The sequence below is a fragment of the Tupaia chinensis genome, unplaced genomic scaffold (genome assembly GCF_000334495.1).
Source record: "Tupaia chinensis unplaced genomic scaffold, TupChi_1.0 Scaffold000231_1, whole genome shotgun sequence".
NCBI classification, from domain to species: Eukaryota; Metazoa; Chordata; class Mammalia; order Scandentia; family Tupaiidae; genus Tupaia; species Tupaia belangeri.
Genome location: NW_006159706.1, coordinates 3773409 through 3781340, shown reverse-complemented (window position 1 = coordinate 3781340; position 7932 = coordinate 3773409).

Genomic DNA, 7932 nt, shown 5'->3' with positions numbered 1-7932 from the left:
GCTGGTTACCGCTCACTGATTCCCCCGCTCTAATTGCCAAGGGAAGAATTATAAATAAATGTGTACAAGCAAACAGATGCTGTCATTTAAAAAATCGATCCATCTAGCAAAAATGCCCCACTTAGGACTGAAGTGGCATACTGCAGAGCATGTGTCTTGGTGGCATTTTAATGAAATCAGAAAAACAGTGGCGGAGCTCACTAATCGATTCTGAAGGAGCGAATGGACAAGGACAGAGGAAGAAAAGGACCCACTTTGTGGCTCCATACTCCAGGGCTCCAGAGCCACAGAAGAGATCAGGCTCCCTCTCTGTTCAGCACATGCTTCTCGCCTTTCATCTCCCCACCTTCCCTGCTTCTTTACCCTGTTTAAGAAATCAGACTTGGGCTGGCAGGTGGCGTGATGGTTGAGGTGCTGGACTCCCACATAGCCGAACACAGTTCAAGTCTCAGACCTGGCAGTTTGCTTTCTCACTTTCTGTCTCTCTCTCTCTCTCTTCCTGGTCAAACTAAAAATAATAGTAATAATAAATAAATAAAATAAAATAAATAATAATAAAGATCACTTAATTAGAAAATAATAAATCAGACTTATTTGTTATTATTCTTGTGAGTCTCAGAAACAGTGAGGTTTTTGCCCACTTGTTAGTCGTTTTTAGAAGCCTAAATACAAGGTGAAGTATTTGTCCTCCTTGATGTCCTGAGTACACAGCTAGACCACTTATCCCAGCCTTCCCTGTGATCAAGAATGTACCAAGAGGTCAACTGAATGGGAAACAGAAATGACCATTGCTAGGCCTGGCTCATAAATACCTCCCACAGGAGATCTGCCATGATCTTTCCCCATCTGTTGAAGGAAGAGGACTTGGAGGCCCTTGTAGGAGGTAAATCCTCAGATGGAAAAACTGTGGATCTCTGAATGACTCTGGAGCAAAGACTCCTATCTACCTATATCAGGATGCAATGGGAGGGAGAAAAAAGTCTAATATGTCAGACCACTGAAATTTGGGAATAGGTTGTTACTGTAGAGATTCTACTCTAGACGATGAGTTCAAGAGTGTATTCACTCATTAATTAGTCACTGGATACATAATAAAAATAATACTTCGGGACCAGCAGTTAGCATAATGCCTATGTCGCTGAACTCTCATGTAGCCGATCGCGGTTCAAGTCTCAAACCTGGTGGCTTAAACTCACACCAGGTGTGTGTGCATGTGTGCCCAAGATCCCAAGAGGAGAATGGAGGAGAAGGGATTGCAGAGTGGCCATCCCCTCTGGGGGATGATTTCTTGCTTTCTATCTCTCTGTCTCTCTCTGTCTTTCTGGAGAGCGCATGCGCCCTATAGCAAAAATCTCTCCTAAATAAATAAATAAATAAACAAACAAATAAACAAATAAAAATACTTAATTATCTCCTTCACATATCACAACAAATCTGGTAAAAGAAATGTCATGAGCCTATTTTTCAGATGGAGAAACTGAGGTTCGGAGAGGTAAAATAACCTGCTAAAAGACATACAGCTGATATTAATAACGGTTATCATTTATTGAATATATACTATGTGCCAAACACTGTGTTAAATGCCTCATATGTGCTATCTTCTTTACTTTCCCTAACAATTCTTGTGAGGTAGATACTCTTATCCCTGTTCTACAGAGGAGCTTAGAGAGATTAATTTACTTGCCCCAAAGAGGGAGGAAAAAAAGGAAGGAAAGGGGAGAAGAAAGAAGGCAAGAGCTGGACGAAGAGAGGATAATAAACAAAAGAATACAATTCAAACTAGAAAGCTGAGACTGCCTGTTATTGCAACCCCAAGGAGTCTCCAAAATAAGCTAATTGCATTTTATCTTGAAATACCAGTTTACCTCAAATCAGGCCAGCCTTAGCAAACTGGAGGACCCCCCCCACACACACACACACACACAAATCCATACATGCTCCATAAAGGTTAAAACCATTACATCAAAATAAAACATATGGCCACCCAAATCTGCATTTATTACATTTAATTGAAAGAGACGCAGTCAAGTACATGAATATTTTAGCGGATTCCAACATGCAAATCACTGTGCCAAGACCCAATTACTTGCTAATCGGCATGTGCCTGGCTTTTGGTGTGTTGGGTTGGAATGACACGCCACCCTTCCCTCTTGGCTGCAGTGTTCGGGTGTTCTCTCATTTTGAGTCACTTGCCGTTTGCCCCTGCCTTTAAATAAGACCCCGCGAACAGAAGGACTTGAAAAACTCCTTCTCACCAGGTTTATGGTCCTAATTAGTGTCAGGGGAACACTAAAGGCAAAGGCAAGCTATTTGGCTCTAAAATCAAAGAAAATTGAGATCTTTTAATGTAATCTCTGACTAATCAGCTTTAATGAAGAGATTTGGGTGATTGTTGTTTAAGCCATAGGACGCACAGTGAACAAATAGAAATTAACGGAGATTTATTTTCTGACCAGTTCTAATAAAAGCCAGAGTACCCATGCAGAGAACAAGATGAAAATGCAGTGGCAATATTTTCCAAAATACTGTCATTTGAGTCCTTGCCCTCAGGATTTTTAGCATATCTGAGTATCACCTAGAAAATAACGCACCTCATATTTTTCTTTGAACCAACTAATTTTTTTTTTCTGGTAAATTTTGTATCAGGATGTACATGAAAATCCAGTATTTCTAGTCCTGCCTTGAAGATGCATTAGTCAGAAAAGGCTAGGCAATGCAGTAATAACAATTAACCCCAGCAGTTGAAAGATTTAACACAACAAATGTTGCGTAGCCAGTGTAGGCTGATAGGGGGCTTTGCTTCAGTCATTCAGAGACTCCAGAACAGATACGTGACTGCAGCTTATAACATGGGGCCTTCTTATCACTGAACAGGAAATGAGGATCACTAGCTGGATTTTTAATCTTCCACTCATTGGGTTGGCCCCATAGCTTAGTGGTTAAGGGAGGTAGATCCCACATGTCCAAATGCAATTCACATCCCAGCCCCAGCAGCTTGAAAAACATGCCAGGTAGAAGAAGCCACGGGCCTTCAGGACAAGGTTCCACATGGCTACTGTGAACTAGATTTTTAAGGGAATGAAGATTTTCTACTAATAATTCAGCCTCCAACAAACGAGCTAGCGGTAGGGAGCCCCCCTCTGCACCCCCAGCCTTCTCTCTCTGTCTCTCAGTTCCTGTCTCTCCCTGCTTCTGTCTTCCCTTTTTTTTTTTTTTGGTAATATTTCCTTTTTACCCTTTTTTTTTTTTTTTTTTAAAAAAGGCCCAGTTTTTCTCTGGCTCTTAGCTCCACCTTCTTTCTTGTTAATTTTCACTCTGCTCCTCCCATCCAGGTAGAAGAAGCCACGGACCTTCAGGACAAGGTTCCACATGGCTACTGTGAACTAGATTTTTAAGGGAATGAAGACTTTCTACTAATAATTCAGCCTCCAACAAAAGAGCTAGCGGCAGAAGAAGCCACGGGCCTTCAGGATAAGGTTCCACATGGCTACTGTGAACTAGATTTTTAAGGGAATGAAGACTTTCTACTAATAATTCAGCCTCCAACAAAAGAGCTAGCGGCAGAAGAAGCCACGGGCCTTCAGGATAAGGTTCCACATGGCTACTGTGAACTAGATTTTTAAGGGAATGAAGACTTTCTACTAATAATTCAGCCTCCAACAAAAGAGCTAGCGGCAGAAGAAGCCACGGGCCTTCAGGATAAGGTTCCACATGGCTACTGTGAACTAGATTTTTAAGGGAATGAAGACTTTCTACTAATAATTCAGCCTCCAACAAAAGAGCTAGCGGTAGGGAGCCCCCCTCTGCGCCCCCAGCCTTCTCTCTCGGTCTCTCAGTTCCTGTCTCTCCCTGCTTCTATCTTCCCTTTTTTTTTTGGTAATATTTCCTTTTTACTCCTTTTTTTTTTTAAAAAGAGGCCCAGTTTTTCTCTGGCCCTTAGCTCCGCCTTCCTTCTTGTTAATTTTCGCTCTGCTCCTCCCATCCAGGCAGAAGAAGCCACGGGCCTTCAGGATAAGGTTCCACATGGCTACTGTGAACTAGATTTTTAAGGGAATGAAGACTTTCTACTAATAATTCAGCCTCCAACAAAAGAGCTAGCGGCAGAAGAAGCCACGGGCCTTCAGGATAAGGTTCCACATGGCTACTGTGAACTAGATTTTTAAGGGAATGAAGACTTTCTACTAATAATTCAGCCTCCAACAAAAGAGCTAGCGGCAGAAGAAGCCACGGGCCTTCAGGATAAGGTTCCACATGGCTACTGTGAACTAGATTTTTAAGGGAATGAAGACTTTCTACTAATAATTCAGCCTCCAACAAAAGAGCTAGCGGCAGAAGAAGCCACGGGCCTTCAGGATAAGGTTCCACATGGCTACTGTGAACTAGATTTTTAAGGGAATGAAGACTTTCTACTAATAATTCAGCCTCCAACAAAAGAGCTAGCGGCAGAAGAAGCCACGGGCCTTCAGGATAAGGTTCCACATGGCTACTGTGAACTAGATTTTTAAGGGAATGAAGACTTTCTACTAATAATTCAGCCTCCAACAAAAGAGCTAGCGGTAGGGAGCCCCCCTCTGCGCCCCCAGCCTTCTCTCTCGGTCTCTCAGTTCCTGTCTCTCCCTGCTTCTATCTTCCCTTTTTTTTTTGGTAATATTTCCTTTTTACTCCTTTTTTTTTTTAAAAAGAGGCCCAGTTTTTCTCTGGCCCTTAGCTCCGCCTTCCTTCTTGTTAATTTTCGCTCTGCTCCTCCCATCCAGGCAGAAGAAGCCACGGGCCTTCAGGATAAGGTTCCACATGGCTACTGTGAACTAGATTTTTAAGGGAATGAAGACTTTCTACTAATAATTCAGCCTCCAACAAAAGAGCTAGCGGCAGAAGAAGCCACGGGCCTTCAGGATAAGGTTCCACATGGCTACTGTGAACTAGATTTTTAAGGGAATGAAGACTTTCTACTAATAATTCAGCCTCCAACAAAAGAGCTAGCGGCAGAAGAAGCCACGGGCCTTCAGGATAAGGTTCCACATGGCTACTGTGAACTAGATTTTTAAGGGAATGAAGACTTTCTACTAATAATTCAGCCTCCAACAAAAGAGCTAGCGGCAGAAGAAGCCACGGGCCTTCAGGATAAGGTTCCACATGGCTACTGTGAACTAGATTTTTAAGGGAATGAAGACTTTCTACTAATAATTCAGCCTCCAACAAAAGAGCTAGCGGCAGAAGAAGCCACGGGCCTTCAGGATAAGGTTCCACATGGCTACTGTGAACTAGATTTTTAAGGGAATGAAGACTTTCTACTAATAATTCAGCCTCCAACAAAAGAGCTAGCGGTAGGGAGCCCCCCTCTGCGCCCCCAGCCTTCTCTCTCGGTCTCTCAGTTCCTGTCTCTCCCTGCTTCTATCTTCCCTTTTTTTTTTGGTAATATTTCCTTTTTACTCCTTTTTTTTTTTAAAAAGAGGCCCAGTTTTTCTCTGGCCCTTAGCGTGTGCTATGATGATGCCTAGGGAAGGAATGTAAATTGAGTTACAAAAAAAAGTTTCAGGAAAAAAAAATATATCTATTCAATGACTGCAGTAGGATATGTAGCCCCAGTTAGGTGCTACTTTATAGGATGCGTAAAGTTAGACTTGTGCTCATGGAAATGTGTGTGTCACATGTGTTTGCTAGGAGGGTATTTGGATTGATGAGGGTCTTTGGTGATTCAATAAAATGTGGGGGGAAAATGGTATAGAAAGCAAACATAGATACCAGAGACAGTGTGGGAGGAGAACAGGAGGTGGCAGAGGGTAAGAGATAGGGAACCAAGGATGGGGGAAAAAAAGCAAAACATACAGAAAACAAGAAATGGAAAATTATTTGTTGACAATAACATGTATGTTGATGTGCTTGATTGAGACAATATACAGTGTACTCTGGATGGAAAATCTCATTTTGTATGCTGTAATGATGTACAGTGAATGAATGCAAATAAATAAATTGGGGGAAAAAAAACATGCCAGGTACATGAGCGTGCACCAAATAATTAGAGAATGAAGAAATGTAGAAGAGACTGCAATATGACCACACCCCACTAGTGGGGCTTTCTCTCCCTCTGTGTCACTCTGTCTCTCTCTGGTGAGCAAAGGTCTGATCTTTTTTTTTTTTTTTTTAATGTCCTTAATCTTCAACCCAGAGCCCATTAGCCAAGAATAGTCACATAGCCCTGCTTAACTGCAAGGGGACCAAGAGATGTGGGGTGCATGTACAAACTGGGGAACAGTAAATATCTCTGTTCCAGAGGGTCCCTGCAAAAGCAAATAAAACAATGCGATAGAATTCTATACCTAGGAGGCTGTGCTGTTAGAATACTCCAAAACAGAATATTTGAAAAGAAAAGGAATTAGCAAGTGATATATACATGTTAAAGACATTTATAATACCAAGCTGAGACTTTCTTCCTGATGCCAAAAAAGGATTAGAAAAGAATTTAAGGCCAGCCAGGGACATGGTGGTTAAGGCAGCTGGATCTCACATGGCCAACTACACGATTTGAGTCCCAGACCTGGAAACTTGAAAAACATGTCAGGCATGTGCCCAAAATCCCAACAGGAGAACACAGAAAGAGGGATTGCAACATGATCACTTCACTTCCCATGGTAAGGGGGAGAAGCTTTTTCACTTTCCTTCACTTTCTCTCTATTTCTCTGTCTCTCTTTACCAGGTACATCTGCCCTCTGGCAAATTTTTTTAAAAAGAAGAAAAATTGAAAAGGAAATGACGTGCCTCAGTGTTTCAGAGAGAACTTCAAATAGTACACAGAAAAAAGGGGGTTAAAGTACAAATGTATTTTAGCACAAAAAAATGTTGAAATCCATGCATGGTTTTTTTCATAATAACCATTTTCCATGAATTTTTTAAGATTCTCTCATATTCGATGTATGTCCCTTTATCAACTAAAACCATCTTCAAGAAACCAAACTATGAGAAGATGTCCCTGAAGCAAACCAGAAACCAGACAGGGATGAAAAAAGTGCTAACTAAATTAAGAATTCTTGAGTGGGCAACATGGTCATTGGCATGAGAGGTGGCATTCCCCATAGTTGATGCCAATATAACCCATCTCACAAGCTCTTACAATGCAATAATGACAGACTTCCACCAAGCGGTGGAGAGAAGTCTGTGTTCTCTCTACTTGGTTCTGAGTGGGTCTGTCATATGGCACAAGAGAACTCTCACTTCCAATGTTATGTTTGAAAAGTTCATAACCTCAGCAGCCATGAGAACAGCTACTACCCAGATCTTGGTTTCTAATACCACTCTCCAACAAGAGGATTCTTGGAGAGATAACTGATTTTAAGACTGGGGCCCAAAAGACACGTGATGAGACTGGAGTATCCTGTAGCTCCAAAAATGTAAGGAAATGCTTCAATCCACACACACACCTAGAAGCTAACTACAAAGAGTTCCCAGTGGCCAAAGCTGTAAAGATTCAGGCAACAAAATAAAACTGTATTGGATTGATTATAGTCCTAAAATAAATAACCATGAGTCAATACTGACACAAATAAATGATTGTATAAACAAACAATTAAAACTCTCATGCAGCAGATTTCTGAATAATGTATGTTAGATATTCCACTCTCAAGGCAGTGGAGCATAATTCCCCACCCCTTATGTGTGGCTATGCACAGCAACTTTCTTATACAGAATAAGTATGAAAAAAGTATCAAAGAATGATTTTCCAGTAGAAAAGCCTAAACAGCACTACCTCAGTCAGGTTATCAGACGCAGCTGCAGTGGTGCAGGCAGTAAGGGCTTTGCTGCATGATGTTGGAAGCCATGTGGGAAGTCTTAAGATTCGAGTCTCGGGTAGACTTTTATTAACTCTTGGGAAAAAGGTACTTATTTCCCCTGGGGTTGCTAAACAAACATGAAGCCACCAGAGGCCACCTGGGAATA